Genomic DNA, 16,014 nt, shown 5'->3' on the forward strand with positions numbered 1-16,014 from the left:
GGCTTAATCATAAGACCATCCATCTATTCTCATTCCTTTCAGGATTCTCAAGCACATGGCGATAGTTCAGGCACAAAGTGCAGGTAGAGCCTGGGCATTCCTGGTGATGGCTTCTCAACTGTTTCCCAAATGTACATCAATTTCAACCTTGAAAGGTGAGAGTTTTTTGTTGGTGTTTGTTTGTTTGTTTATTTTTGCAGTGAGATAAATGTGCTTGAGTATGAAGAAGAGCCTTCACTCCTGGGGAGGCATTTCAGAGTTATTGATGCCAAAGGACTTCTCTATGAGGTTTAGGTATAGATAAGACACTTTCTTCTGGATTCTAATGAACCTCTCCTATCAAACTGAGCAACTTGAACCCACAGGTAAAAACAAACAGCAACCTCTATTTTTAAATAGTCACCTGGTAACAGAACTACACAGAGTATTTGAGATTTGTCCTTGACAGCAATTCCCCTGTCTGTGCAAGCAAGTCTGTGTGTGAAAGGCCATTGAGAAGTGTGGCAAGGTGTAAACATTTCCATCACAATGTCTCTTGTTTCAAAAGTGTGAATGGAAGAAGCTGAGTCCTGAGTGAGCTGCTGATGAACCTGGGAACAAGCACTACCCTCCCTCTGAGACTGGGAAGGAAATCACAACTGTAAGTCCGCCTGCTTCAATTTGCAGGCTTTCTGCAACATCTCTATTCCTTCTTCTTGCTCTCTCATTTTCATTTTTTATTAATTACCTGGTGACAATTTTCCCAGAGGGCTGTATTTCCCATTAATTATTAGGAGAGCTACAGGGGGAAAGTTGAACTGATGGAGATGTCCCTTTGAGAACATCGAGCGAGAGGATTTTCTGTTGCCTGCATAGAAATGCATGAGTATCTTTTTGACAGTCACCTTGCACGGGGGGCTAAATGACCTATCTGGGATGCAAAATAAGTTTTGTGTTGCAGTGAAACAAGCTGAGTAAAGAAAATTTAAGTGTTGGTTTGTTGGCTCTGAAGACTAACACACTGCTTGGTTAGAATTGATCAATGTGCTTTGTCCATGATATATTATCATGTACCATGTGTAGGAGAATTCACAGACAGAAAATAGTGTCAATAAGGACCATACTGCATTTGCATCACTGTTTTCTGTTGCTGGAAATGTAGATATGGCAAGAGAAGGAGTAATGCTGGCTGAAATCTCAGGTCCAGATGGTGACTGTCCCCAGTACAGATGAATAATGAAGGTGGAGGAAGAGCATCTGCTCCTCCTCTCAGTCTGAAGCCATAGGTTTTATAATTGTATCTTTTACAGTCCCCATAGTGTAGTAAGATTCCTAGGAATTTCTTGAAAGAAATTCAGGTGTTAACACTGACTGACTCCTTGGTCTAGCATGTCTGTTTGAACACTTTTGGCATTCAATTTCTATTTGAAAGAAAGTAAGTTGATGTTTTGATGATACTGATCTGTAGACCTTCTTCTGAGGATTACTGTAAGTTACTAAACACCATTACCTAGGATATCTGGCATTTAGGTACTTCTGTGTAATCAGAATGGTGTCTTCCATCCATGAACTTACCTTCCTGCAATAAGGCAGGAAGAGCCAGGATTTCCACCAGAAAATCCTGTCTAGGTTGGTTGGGAAAGGAATGGGGTGAACATAGCCCCAGAACTGAAAGCAAATATCTGAGCCTTAAGTTAAGGACCTTAAGTTGCATTAAAGAGTGGTAGCTGCCTTTCCATGCCAAGCCCTATTCTCCAGACAGGATGACTTTCTGCACAAGACAGCCCTGCTCCAACCTGTTACAAGCACATCCACCATTACCCCTCCTGAAGGGCTCTGTTCAGGTGTAGTGCTTTATTACACGTCAAATCCCATGCTGTTTTACAACATGGTTTCCATGGTTACCCACCACCCCCTGTAACCCATGGAGCCCGTAAAGAGACAGGACTGCAATTCACAGTGGCAGGAGCTGTCATGTGCAGAGATGGGTTAGTACCAATGAAGACCCATGGTCAGGCCCTGGCTGTGAGATTTGCAGCCCTTGGAGCTGCTCTTTGTGTTGGGAAGCATTGGGGTCGCAGGTGGGTGAAGGTGGGAGACCTTGTCATAGGTGAAGGTAATTGTCATGCTGCTCCCAACTGCCCTACTTCTTACCCTCATGTCATCAACTGACACTTACCTGCCAACTCTTGGAGTTCATTGCTTGGGTGGGACTGGCAGAAGTGACTCGGGACTGCTTGCTCAAAGTGAAAGCCAAACATTTCCAGGAATTAAGATACAAACGTGGTGTCTCATTGGATTTGGCCCAAATAGCTTTTCCTTTCCAGGATAATAGGTTGGATGCATTTCTATTTCATGTTCTGGGGTGGCTTGTTTTTATGGTAAAAGTATGTTCCAACAGATTTTTAAGGAAGGACCATGGAGCTGATTTGGATAACATGACCACTATGGAAAATGAAATTTTATGGGCATAATTATTTAACAGAACACTTCCTGGTGCTTAGCTGTCTGTCTAGTTGGACCAGACCATTCCTACAAATCAATTACTGTCATTTGATATTTGCTTGCTGTTAACCTGCCAAATAGTTGTATGTGCAGGGATGCTATCCAAAATAGTTAAGAGAGCCTGTAAAAATAAGAGATTTGGAAGGTTTCAAGGTGAAGCAGATTAAAACCTTATTTCCCTGAGGAGAAAATCAATGTCGGTTGTAAAAACAATTTTAAAAAATCAAGCTTCCTCCACCCAAAATAAGTCATCCTAAACCATAAACGTTGTGCTTTCAGGGAACACCCTTTCCCTCCAACTATATCAGAAATTAACAATTTTGACAAGTTATTTTCCACCCGTTCCAGGTGAGGTGGATGAAGGGCCCTTGAGGTGTCAGTAGATAACAAATTGGAGATCAGTCTGAAATAGTATGTTACTGCAAATAACGTCATCTGCCTCCACGGAGGCAAAATATTCCACGGGAGGAGAACAGTCCTTTCCTACGTGGTTTGAATTCATCCTCAGAACAAACCATGTGCTTGGTCCCGGCCGCCAGCACGCGACCAGCTAATGAGACCTGGGAGGAAGCTAAAAGAAGAGTGACCAGACCACCCTTTCTGCCTTCTGATCGCTAAATGATCAGATGTTTGGAAAAACTGATTTCTGTGGGAAGCCTCAAACGGCTAAACGAGGCTGGGAGATGACAACGCGTACTTCTGTGCGCGGAAAAAAGCCTAAAAATATCTGAAGGGTGTAAACATGAAGGAGAGAGCTGCAGTATCAAAGGGACAGCACACGGTACAGGGTTCAGAGCTGGCAGCTTTCACTGCTGTTTGGATCAGCGGATGGGGGATAACTGAGAGGCAGAGCTGCCTTATCATGGCTGTATTTCACTTAAAGTTGTTGCTTTGTGGCTCGAGTTGCCGTGTCCTATTCCCTCCAAAGAAGGGCTTCGGGAGCTGTCCCACTGAAATACTGCAAACAAAGCAAAGCAACAAAATATTTTCCCCGTGCTTAATTGTGGTGACCTCCAAAACCGCGAGATGAACGGGAGCCCAGTGAGAGCAAGGGGTTTTCCCATGGGGCTGAACAACCCGCTCTCGCCTGCCAAGTGCCATTTGTCCTTGCAGTCGCTCCCGTCCTTCTCAAGTAATAAGATGCCATATGGATCATCATTACCCGACCCAAAGAAATTGTTATATATTTCCTATAGCTCTCTCTAGATATATGGTTGGATTCTCAGCTGATGGGAAGCAACGCTGATTCATAGCAGCTGAAGACAGAGCCCCTTGTGTTTTGTCTTGTCTTCTCATCTCATTGAACTTCCCAAGGATCTAAATGAATGTAGGGGAAATATGACCTTGGCTCACTGAATTGTTTTGGGGGCTAATGTGCTGAGAGATTTATGGGCAAAGAGATTTTTTTTTTTTTTTTTCCTTTTTCTTTAATAAAAAAATGCTTTCATTCAGCAGCTTTGATGGAAAGCCTGCGAGGACCCATGATAAGTATGTAACCGGAACAGACTCATATTAGATATCACTGTTACAAATCTATTAGTCCCACACATTAGAGCATGTGCTGGACCTGATGAGCTACACTAGTGGGAACATGAGTCATTTTCTGAAATAGATGTAGCTTGCAAATCTTTTAGACTGTTATCCAATTCCTTTTCTTTCAGTTTAATTAGGATATAAAACATGGCCTTAAGAGCTCACAAGAGTGGAAAAAACTCCATGTAAGGGATAGGGAGCCAGCTGTGAGCGTCTCCCAGCTGTTCTGCTGCTGATTCTGCTGGCTGCTGCCCACCAGGTGGTTTCATTGTGCCCTCAAGGGCCAGGTCTCTTGAAACAATGCAAGACAGGACAGAGCTACTCTTGCTCGTGAGAGGGTAATGTGCACAAAGCTGGTTGGACTTGGGCTTCCTTTGCATTCTTGCTCAGCCAAACCCTCACTGGGAGATGCAGAGTTCCCTTCCTGGCCTGCATTGCTTTGCTGGGGCACTCAGCACCTGCAGGGACTTGGCCAGCACCCAGCATCACTCCTGACGTGGGGAGGGGTCTGCAGGGTAACACAGCGACAGCAGAGAGCAGCAACGAGACAAATCAGTGGTGGTTCTTTTCCAGCCACATATGCAAAGCACCTATAATGAGCGGAGATGAGCCCCTGAGATCTGTGATGCTGCTGATGAATTAATATAAAATCAAACTGTACACTTTAAAGACAAGAGCATCCAGCCCTTCTCATAACCAATGCAGGACATGTTTCATCCAGAGCAGATCTGCTATCATTGGAGCTCTTTCTGTTCTTGAATTCATCTGTTCTGTACGTTTGAGGACTGGTGCAATTAGCATTTGGCTTTGCAGAATTCAGAACCTAATTCCTATGAATTTCCATGTCTCCCTTTTTCTTGTTTTGATTCTTGTTTGTCCGTTTGGTAGTTTGTTTGGTAACATATTTCCTGATTGAAATAAAAATAGCAGAGATGGGCATTTACTTTCTTCCTGGATAGATTCCTTTGGATAAGGATTTATTTCTTTTTTAAAGAAGGACACCTGGTTTCCTCATAAACGAGTGTTGGCAGGTTGAGGGGGGAGCGGGGAGGGAGGGGAGAAATGCATCTGTTTAGAACAAATGCAACACCATAGGAAAGCTTGATAATATGATCCAAGATTGGCCCAATTGCCTGATGCTTTAAACATATGGCACGCTCCTATATATATTATGCATGGAAACTAGCTGCATGCACATAGCAGCCGTTCTGCAATGTTTTACATACAGCCTGCCAAACCCTTAACTTCCCTGTTCTTATTCAAACACGGCTCTCAGTGAAGACAATGAGCTTTTATCTAAAAGGCTCACAGCGTTATGCACGCTCCATCCCTTCTCTATTAATTTCATCTCATCCGGATCAGGATTTTGTCCTTATGCACTGAGCCCTGACCTTCCTGCTCCCCGAGAGCTCCTGTAGATGGAAACGTGTGGGGCTGTGGCAATGGAGGAAGTGCTGCTGGGCAGGAAAATGAGCCTCATCTGCAGCAACGTCAGTGGCTCTGATGTAATGCTCATATACATCAGTGTGTTAGCTCTGGCTCTTCTGATTATGTACCCAGCGTAGTCTAGGGTGGCTAAGAGAGCTTTCCAGATCCACAGGGGCAAGGTGAGCCCTGGGATCTACTATGGTATGTGCTAAGAGCTGAAGAGAAACTGCCCTACTTTCTACCTAGCCTTTGTCTGGCTGAGCTTTCTTTATTGGGTGGGAAAACTGCTCTTCTGGCTGGAACTTTTTACATCATCTGTGCAAGGAGGATATGTACATTCATGAAACATTCCGTATTTTTTTTGTGTGTCTCAGGAAGGGCAATGAAGCCATGAGGGGTCTGGAGCACAAGTCTGAAGGGGAGAGGCTGAGTGAACTGGGGTGGTTCACTCTGGAGATGAGGATGCTCAGGAGAGATCTTGCTGCTTTCTACAACTGCCTAAAAGGAGGTTGTGGAGGGCTAGAGGTTGGACTCTTTTCACAGGTAACAGTGACAGGAGGAGAGGTAATGGATTTAAGTTGCCCCAGGGAGTGTTCAAGTTGGATAATTAGGAAACATTTATTCTCTGTAAGAGTGGTAAAGCGCTGGCGCAGGCTGCCCAGTGAGGTGTCACTGTCCTTGGAGGTTTTGAAGAACCATGTGAATGTGGCACTGAGGGACGTGGTTAGTCCCTCATGGGCATGGTGGAGGTGGGTTGACATTTTGACTGAATTATCTTAGAATTTTTTTCCAACCTTAACGATTCTGTGATTCTGTGATTTTTGTACTGCTGGACTGGCAAGAAGTTGGGCTGGGGAGTGCTTTTGTGTGTATGCCTTGGTTACCATCAGTGCTGTGCCTGGGTTTCACAAGGGGATACATTTTTGGAAAAGAGGGAAACATTTCCTTTTTTTCTTGAATTTTCTTGAAGGGTTGAACCAGGTGTTAATGTTACCAAGCAGCACAGTGTCATCGTGTGTTTCCTTACTATGTTGATGTTTTTGCCCTTTTCTGTGGTCTTTGTACAACTGATATTTCTAATGCCTCTTCAAGTGGTGACAATTTCAAAATGCAAAGAGCAGACTTTTCTGAATCAAGAAAAGAAGGTGCTTCAAATTGTTCAGTCCAGCAGTGCCTGTAGTTATCCAGAGCTTCACTGCCAACCTGGATACCACCTGCCTGCCAAAAAGGCTTTCAGGCATCCAGAAACAATGTGGAGAGTTTTGCACAACTTCTTCTACCATTATTTCTGCAACAGAAAATTTCCAGCAGTATATCGGCTTTGACAGGTGTAATTATGCCTAACACGGTGTCAAAACTTTGCAGTTTTGCAGAACTTACTGTCAGTCTGATCCCTGTCCACCCACATCTCCATTGAGAGGGTCTGAAACTGGTCAACGCTTCTTTTCAGCTGTCGTTAGTTGGAAGCTGGCATGAATTCTAGGGATTTGATTAAAAAGAATATCCTCCTTCTTTTGTCATCTTTAACACCGAGTAAGGAAAAGTGTTTTTGCTGTCTTTGAATTTCATTTTCTCCTCTACATAAAATATTACCTAAACTTCCTGAGCTCTGTCAGGCACTAGGGGAATTCCTGTCCTCTTCTTCCCATAAATACACTCTGTGGCCTTGCAGCAGTGACACCAAAATCCTACACAATTAGACTCTAAAGGGTGATCCAAATTCAGGTTTAATCTTGGGCAAAGAGAAGCCTTTAGATCAAAAATCCCCACTACTGTGCAAAGCAAAGGCTCTGAATACACCGCGATGCAATGATCATTAGAGAGGCAGAAGATCTAAAGTTTAACACTCACCCAGATGAGTGATGGATAAACATGGTTTTCCCCCCCAAAAAAAGAAAAAAAAAAAAGCACTTTCTCATGCTCTTTAATCCATCCAGAATTAACAACTGGGTGCTGACTGAGACACAGCTTGATTGGGAAGAGATGAAGGGACAGAGTGGAAGCTTAACACACAGCCAGCTCAAAATGAATGTGTTTAATGCTGCCTATCTCAGAAGCTTTGAAGAAAAAGCCCTCATGTCCTCAGTGGCTCTCTGCAGCAACTTTTTGGCATTGAAGTTTGCGTAAGAGAATTATGAGTTCCCATTATCACGTATGGAGATGGGATCCATTGTGCTGATTCCAGCGCTGTAGAGATTTAACATTTGCCATGCTTCCTTCTGCACATATGCTGTGATGTGTCCTTTTCAAGTCACAGCCGACTACATTGAAATCTTGACTGACACTGCTTATCTGATAGGGGCCGCTTCTTTGCTGGCTGCTCTTTAGAGTGATAAATGTCAGGAGTTTGGGAGTTTGCTTGTATCTGGGCGTTCCATCTGAAACTTTGGGCAGGTAATTATCCTGAGACCATGGGACTTTGTCATGAAATCCACTGCTGTGCTTGTATAAGGAACAAGTCAGCCAAGGGTCATGGATTCGCAGTATCCAGGAATCAGGAAGCCTCCACAAAGATAAGGAAAGAAGGATAAAATCTGAACAAAGATTTTCCCCTACTGAAAATGAAAGCAGGCCTCTTCTGACATCATAAAGTTGTCTACGCTGGTCACCTGAGAAGGCCATGAATTGGGTCTGACCCAGTGGCCTCAAGATTTGAGACTTCAGTTAACTGAGCAAAGCAACTAACCCTTGCAGGCCAGTGTCACAGCTGGAGCAATGTGATAAACCTCATATGAGAGGGAACTGAGACATAGGGCAGCCAGTGGGTGCTCAGCAGAAAACTTTCTTTCCCCATAAACTCTTAACACCTTTTTTTTTTTTTTTTTTTTTGTCCTGGTGAAGTCTGCAGTGAGTTGGAATTGGAGGTTTCTTCTGCTCCATTCCTTCCTGGTTCTTACTTTTGCTTTTCCAGGCCTATTTGGTTCTTCTCCTCCAGCTGAAAACTGAAAATAGGGTTCACTGAAATCCATCACATTTTGACTAGAATCATTCTCAGTGCTGACGAGCTCTGACAAATTAGTGTTGGCAGTGTGGGAAGGGAGAGGGGCAGGGATCATCTTGACTCCCTTTTGCCCAGTACGGGGCTGTTCCCTCCAGTGTGTCCCACAGATTAAATAACTAAGGTCTCTGGCTAGAATTAATGTCAGTCTTCTTTTCTGGAAAAGCAGTCCAAGCCATACACCACAGGAGGAGGTGAGGAAAGTGCTTGCATTTTGGCCAGCTGTGACAGTGACCACAAGAGGCTGCCTGGATCCTGCTGATGCTGGTTGCAAAGTCTGGGGTAGTAGGGCTGGGGTTGCTGTGGGGTGGCACTGAGAGGATGGAGAGGCTCTGGCAGCTTCCCCCACTGTCCTGGAGCTCACTGCAGTGTGCCATTTGGAGGCACAGGGTGAAGAAGGCTCTCTCTATGTTCACATGCTTGAGTCAGTTCATTTAGGAGCTGGAGGGTAACAATTGCTTTATCTGGTTTTCTTTTTGTTGTTGCTTGTGCCTTTGTTTGCTTCCCTCTCCTTTCCCCTTAACATACCCTTTGAGCTGTTCTTTAATTGAAGTAAACGGAGCAGCTGCTATGGTGTGTGTTGTTTTTCCCATTTTCCCCTGTGAGTCACACATTTCCTTCCTTAATGTCTCTATCTTCGTTGGTCTGTACTAATGAAGCTCCACATCTCAGCTGCTGAATGCTCAAGCTCGTCTGCCTGGAATTTTCTAACTCATTTCAATTCATTTCCCACTTTCTCCTTTCCCTCCTGCTGCCTTTCTCCTGTTCCCATTCCATAGTTCTTTCTCTTCTCTCCCTGTCTTTTCCTCTTCCTCAGTCCCTTCCTGCATGTGTCCCCAGCCACAGCTCCCCATCCCCTGCCACAACGTGCAGAGACAGGAACCATGCAGGTGAGCTCAGCCCTTGTTGTGCCTCTTTCCCTGCAGCCCCCTCCCTGCCTGCTGCCCTCTGTATTGCCCCTTTCACTCAGGTTCTTTTTTCCTGCACTGTTTTTCAGAGCAATCCAGAAAGCGCTTTCAAATCCGTGTCCCCTCCTGACCCCATCTACTCACGGTCTCTGGCAGCAGCCTGTAATGCCCTGTGCTTCAGAGAAAAGTGAGTTTGTCCTCTGCTCCTGCCCCTGCACATCAGAGATTCTCATGTTCTGCACAGGGCTCAACCCACGGCTGAAACCAGAGGTGCACAGGCCATGGGAGTGCAGGTACACAGGGTGCTGCACATCACTGAATACAAATGATGCATTTGCTGGGAGGTGCAGCATCATCACAGGTGCTGTGGTGAGGAAGGGCTCCTGCAGCTCTGGAGGAGTCCTTCCTGGGAGCTAGGAAACACCAGAAAAGTACATTGTCCCTTTTGTCTCTCTCTGCTCCACGGGGGAAGGAAATAAGGCTGTACAGTCCCACACCTGAGACTCAGTGGATGAAGCTATCTCTTGGTTGTGTGTCTTGCACAGGATTCAACCCAAAGTGCATAGTCAAGAGCAAGCAATGGGGTTGGCAAATGGCAACGACTCCACTCTGCTTTGCTTTGCTTATGAGGGTTGTTCTTTTTGCAGCTCCACTTTCTCCAAGAATAGCAATGTAGGTCGTGGGAAGCAGTGTGCTGGCATGAGCTGTATGCCATGGAGGGCTGAGGCACAGGGAGGAGAAGATGTGAACCACAAGGCTCTGCCCTGAATAAAGTCAGGTATGTCCCAGAGCACCCCTCCTCAGTGCTTGCCCTTGCTGAAATGAACTCTTTTGCAGAAGTCTGCTGATCAGGGGTTACAGTACTAGTCCTTCTCTTTTTTTCATTATTATTAATTTTTGGTGGTTATTGGTGGGCATTTCCTGCCTTCATTTTAGCTCTATGCTCTGCTGATCTCTGTTGCATTTATATCCTTGCTCAGACAGAATAGAGGGAATGTTGTTTCTTTTCTTAAAAAGTTGGGTAACCGAGGAATAAGGAAGCAAGGATATAATGATAAACTTGGAGTCAGAGCATATCACCTGTAATGTGTCAGCAACCCCTTCTGGAGAAGAGCCTGTAACCAGTCAGCACTGCATTCTCAGTAGTATTCCTCAGCATTGTCAGGGAATCCAAAGAGACCTCTGAGAATGTATGATTTTGATAGAAGCCCTCACTAAAATCCCATTATCATAGCTAGATCAGTGTCCTTTCCAGCTTTCCCTTTGTCTCTTCCAACCTACAGCCATATTTTCATATACGGATAAGCAGAATTGAGTCCTTGAGATTGCAGGAATCTGACTGCAGACCTTGAGTTTTGCAGCTTAATTCCACCCTTATCACTAGACATCTGCTTCCCCCAAGAAGAAAATCAAGGTTAAAATCATTTTGGAATCACAATTGAAAAAAGAAATGCAAATCTTTTCAAGGAAGGAAAACCACCTTGCTAGAGATCAGATAGATGGTTTACATGCCCCTGGGCGAACCAGAGGAAGAAGTCAGAGTATGAGCACTGGATGGCTGGAGGAATTTTGCTCTTGCTTTAAATTTTGTTATACTGTTCTCACTTGAAAATGCAGGTTCAAAGGAAAAAAAATAACATAATGAAACAAAGCACACCAGTTCTTTCCTCTTTGGCTTCAGGGCCTCCTGTTGAGGTTCCTTCATCACCATAGAGATAATATTGCTTGTTAGACCGAAGACTAGTAGTTGGAATTCAAGTGGACAAAAAGACCTAAACAAACCCATTATAAATCCCCAATTACTTTCAAACTGTCAGGCTTATTAAAAAATGTAAATATCCTTCTCATTCTTGCAGAGAGTGTATAAAAATGCATGAGGCTAAAAGTCAGCTGAGCTGAAAGGAGCTGATTTGTGAAATAACTTTGCTGAGAAAATGGCAGTTGTTGTTCTTGGAGGGCAGAAGGAGGACAACGTACACCTGCTTGAGCCACCGATTCCACCCAACTCTTGGCACACTACTGGTGCTACCCTGCTCTACTGGCTTAATATATCTTTTTAGATAGTTTAATACATCTTTTTAGGTGATGCTCACCTCTTTGCAAGAGACAAGGAATTTCTACCAGAGGATAAGAGTCATAGCTCAAATACAAGCCCTACGCTTTTTGGTATTTTATTACTCGCTTTGGTTGAACCTTTTTTTTCTTGGTGTGTTTCTTCTGCTTTCTCCTCTCTTCACTCTTCTGAAAATAGAAAGGAGATTTCTTTTGTTTTCAAATTTGGCCTTTCTCCATCTGCAGAGGTTCTTCTCTTTAATCCAATACAGTAATACCCTGTTTCTCTCCCTAATCTACTCCTGAGTTCAGTAATGACTTGCCCAGATGCTGAGATGTTCCACTCTCTAGCTGATGCTAGCCCAGTAAGATGGTGAGGTCATTTCTGGAGGGAAGTAGAGTACCCTCAATTTTCATTAACATGAATTCTACTGAGGACCTTCTTCCCCATTCTGTCCCTTCTACAGCAACCAAGGATGAGCAGTCGGGCACTAGAACAGGCTCCCCAGGGAAGTGATCACAGAGTTTGATGGAGTTCAAGAAGCATTTGGGTAATGCTCTTAGATATATGATCTGAACTTTGTGTGCTCCTGTGTGGAGTTGGAAGTTGGATTCAGTGGTCTAAATTGGTCCCTTCCTATTTGGAATATCCTATGATTCTATGGAGGACAGTCCTCAGGAGGAAAATTATCTCTAGAGCTTTCCTTTTTTGTTGCTAACTTTGTAGATATCAGGTCATGCACTTGAGATGACAGGGTGCCCAAGAACAAGATAGCTCTGGCCTGCAAAAGGCTTATCTTCTAATAAAAAGTCAGAAAGAGCATGTGAAAGATGCAGTGGTCCAACACACCAGCAACTTCCCTGTCATGTCCAGATTTAGTTGGCATCATATTGAAGGAGAAAACAAGAAAAGATTTGTAGGTGGAATAATAAATTGGGCTGGTAGAGAGCTTCTCATGTGCAGAAGGTAGCACTTTGTGTGGAAGAAGAATGCTGGATTGTGCTGGATCTTGGTATGTACTGCTGCACTGATGCAGCACTGGTGGCCAGGGAAGTGGAAGGAAGGGTGGGCCTTCAAAGGAAGACGAGGAATTTAAATGCTCAATTACAGCATTGCTACATGTATAGCAGCACATGATGTGGGATTGCTGTATTTTATCCAATTACCCATGTGTAACTCAGAGGTATTTACAAAAAGAGAGGAAACTGTTAGCTGTTCGACTAAGGAAGGAAAACTGAAGCAATAATCTAAAAAAAAACCCATAGTTGCTGTTCATCTCAGTCACCAGCAAGGACTGCTTTAAAATTCTGCTATCCTAAAATCTTACTAGAAAATTCACAGAGACAGCTGAATTTGGCACTTCTGTTAGAAAAAAAACAGGGTAATCCTTTTTTTTCCCATCCATTTGCAGATGCTTTGGCACTACTCATATTTCTGTCTGGATGCTTTCAAGAATCCAGTATTTTAGTTTTAGAACATCTGAAGGAACCCCCAGAGCCTTGGCAGCAGCACTTTCCCAGAACTCCTGTTTGAAGCATGAGCACGCTGGAAGGCACAGAGGTGAAATGCAACCTTCCTGTGCACTTCTGCTCCACACCACCTTCATTTCAGCAATCAGTCTGAGATGGAGGAATCTGCAATACCCCAGTGATTGTCCTCCCATCTGGTAATCCTGCAGGGATTGCCATGGTCAGAATAGCTGAGATGTTTTCTGCCTTGAGATTTTAGATGATGGATTTTCAGAGTGAAAGGACAAGAGCTGACTCCATATTAATGCCGAACTTTAAATGTTTTGACTATACAACTGAAACACCATTACCTATTCCCCACAGAGCTCCACTCTTTCTTTCTCTCTCCTCCACTTCTCCTCTCCACACTGTAGCCTTTTGTATGTCTCAGGCATTAATCCCTCGCTGCCGGGGTGTGTAAATTAAAGAATAATAGAGCTGCAGAGGCATAAGCTTGCAATGATGGGGAATGTGTTTGTCTGCTAAGAAGCAATTTCAGCGAAAATTAACTCAATTTCATCTGAAATAGTGAAGACCGGCATAAGCTGGCAGATCCCCGAGGATGGTAAAATTACTTCGTCAAAGCTCTGCTTGCTTAAATTAACCAAGCAAGCACTCCAGGTTATTGGCAAGATGCAGCTAGTAACTAGGTTTTAATAAACAAAAATAGCTTTTTGGATAAATAAGGAAAGTGCAAAGTGTCTTATGTATTCTGTTGATGTTTTCATCTGTATGACCTCAACAACAAGACCTTCACATTCCTGCAGGCGCATTCTTTGATTCCCTGTGTCCAAGTGGTCTCTCTTCTGAGTCTCAGCAAACAACCTGCAAGTGCTTCTGGAGGCGATGTAAGATTAACTTCTATTCCAGCATCTAACAGACTGTTTGCAATACCTAGGTGAGATAACAGCAACACCTTTTAGGGTTATTTCTGTGTTTTTCAAAGTTGGAAGATGACTATTCTTGATGTAAATTGTTTCACCTCAAAATATAATGCAGTGTCAGGACAAGAGTCTACACTGTCACTGATACAGCAGATTCCCCAGCTGAATACATTGCTGCCAATGGGCAAGTCAGGATGTGAGCTCCCTCCTCCTGCTAGGAGTCAAGGTTGAGGGAAGTGAAAATTTCATTGTCAGAAAGATTGACTCAAGGAGCAGCTCAGAGAGCTTGTTCATCACTTGAGAATGAGCTGTAAGTTCTTTTGGTGTTTGGTTTTTTGTTTTTGTTTGTTTGTTTGGTTTGGTTGTTTTTTTTGCTATGAATAGCTTTTCTCAAGACTGTGTTTTACGGAAGCATTGTGCTGTTGGACGTTATGATCACTAGGAGGGGTCTTCTGTAAAATGCGTGTTGGGCTTATTGCTCCGCCTCTAGTCTACAAGCATCAGGACAGATTTTTTTTTTTTTTCTGGATTCTGTTCCTCTCAGTACAGTGATGTTTTGGGAATAGTGTTCATCAGAAATACTACTACCAGAAATATCCAACCCCAAAGCAGGAGGGTTGGAACAGGATGATCTTTGAGGTCCCTTCCAACCCAAGCCATTCTGTGATTCTATATAATTCTATGATTCTATGATCATGTAATTGCTTAGGAGTGTAAAAGGCTTAAAAACCTATTTGTTGGAAACAAATATGAAGAATCTCTTCAGAACTGCAAAAATACATCACTGTTTTGACTCTCTTATGCTCCTGTCCCTCCATCAATATTCCAAGAGCACTTGGTATTTAAAAGCTACCCTTTGTATGAATGTAGAATCACAGAATCAGAATGGCTAATGTTGGAAGGGACCTCGAAGACTATTTGGTTCCAGCACCCCTGCCATGGGCAGGGTTACCACCCACTGGGTCAGTCTGCCCAGGATAGATTTTCCATAATGTTCTAACCAATAGGTGATTACTGTCAGTGGGTGATATGTCTGTTCTTGGCCACAGGCCCCCACTGAATGGGATCATTAATGGCTGGTAGAAAGAAAAGAGAGCTGCAGAACTGTCAGACCAGCCAAACCAGAGGATGAGATGAGACCCAAGCATACGTGATTTATCCCCTCCCCACTCTGGCTACTTATTTCCCCACTCCCTTCCTACCATAAATCTCAGTATCTGCAGAAGGGAAAGCAGCTGTCTACAAGATTTGCTGAGCCATCCACTCATTAAAATGTTCCACTGGCAAATAAATACTTTCTCTTGCTGTTGCATATTTACAGTTTGGAAATTTCTTGTTTAGGACAATCCGAGGTCATACTTTTTAGCTTTGCTAGTTACAAATGCTGGGAGAAGACATTTGGCTAATGACCCTGGTTACTGCCATGAACCGCAGTGACCTGTCTTGGGAGACAAAAAAAAAAAAAATAGCAAAACATAGGGTAAAAAGTACAGGACCTGCTCCATGCAAAATCACTTCTTTTTGATAGGACTGATTGCAGAAGTGACAAGAAACTTGTCATTAGATCCAGCAAATGCATTTGGAGCAAGGATTAAACTGCCTGGAGCAGCAGTGCCCCATGGGTGCAAACGTGCCCTGCTGAGACGTTTCATTGCAGCCCTCCTCCATCGGGTTGTCAGTCGCTTTTATTTCTGTTCACTGTTAGTGCAGTGGCAGTGGTCAGAAAGGTGCTGGCTTTAAAACAACAGCGTCAAAACTGGTGAGGAAAATAAGAAAAGCTCCACACTATCACCAGCCAGGCTGGCCCCTTTGCAGAGCTGCTATCTGCTCCCTGCACGCTGCACCTGCATTGTATCAGCTCCGTAGGCTGATAAGACCCCGCTCATCTATTGTCAGCCCTGCTGAGCCAATCTAGCTCCATTTGAGCGAGCTGGATTTTGTTCTGCATCGTGTATCAGTGACAACTTCCAGCTATGGCCTTGCTTTAAAAACCTCACTGGTGAGGGTGCATGGAGCTTGAGGAGTGCGGCGTATCTCTAAGCACAAAGGGAATTGAAAGCGACTGGAAAACAGGCTTTGAAAACAGAGGGAATATGCTGTGGAGGCTGTCAGAAGAGACAGGATAAACGTGGGACATGAGGATCACTGCCGCTGATGCTGCTGTACAGTGCTGTACCTGGAGGAGGAGAGTCACTGGATACAAAACACAGTGGTACAC

The 16,014-nt window shown here is 44.0% G+C and overlaps 1 long non-coding RNA gene across 5 annotated transcripts in view; it reads left to right on the forward strand.

Annotated features, from left to right (window-relative positions):
- The window catches only part of LOC116239470 (uncharacterized), a 30,481-nt gene extending 15,405 nt beyond the window's left edge, over positions 1-15,076 (forward strand). Inside the window, exons 3-8 of one of the 5 annotated variants that reach the window (XR_016469916.1) lie at positions 43-155; positions 548-640; positions 9,441-9,538; positions 9,999-10,129; positions 13,680-13,810; positions 14,846-15,076. This is a non-coding gene — a long non-coding RNA (uncharacterized LOC116239470). Of the gene's footprint in view, positions 1-42; positions 156-547; positions 641-1,885; positions 1,968-8,783; positions 9,334-9,440; positions 9,539-9,595; positions 9,645-9,998; positions 10,130-13,679; positions 13,811-14,845 lie in introns of those variants that run through there. The other 4 variants (XR_016469914.1, XR_004169128.2, XR_016469917.1 and 1 more) reach the window with 4 other exon arrangements.
- The last annotated feature ends 938 nt before the right edge of the window (positions 15,077-16,014 follow it).

The sequence above is a fragment of the Phasianus colchicus genome, chromosome 11, assembly GCF_987193195.1.
Source record: "Phasianus colchicus chromosome 11, bPhaCol1.hap1.1, whole genome shotgun sequence".
NCBI classification, from domain to species: Eukaryota; Metazoa; Chordata; class Aves; order Galliformes; family Phasianidae; genus Phasianus; species Phasianus colchicus.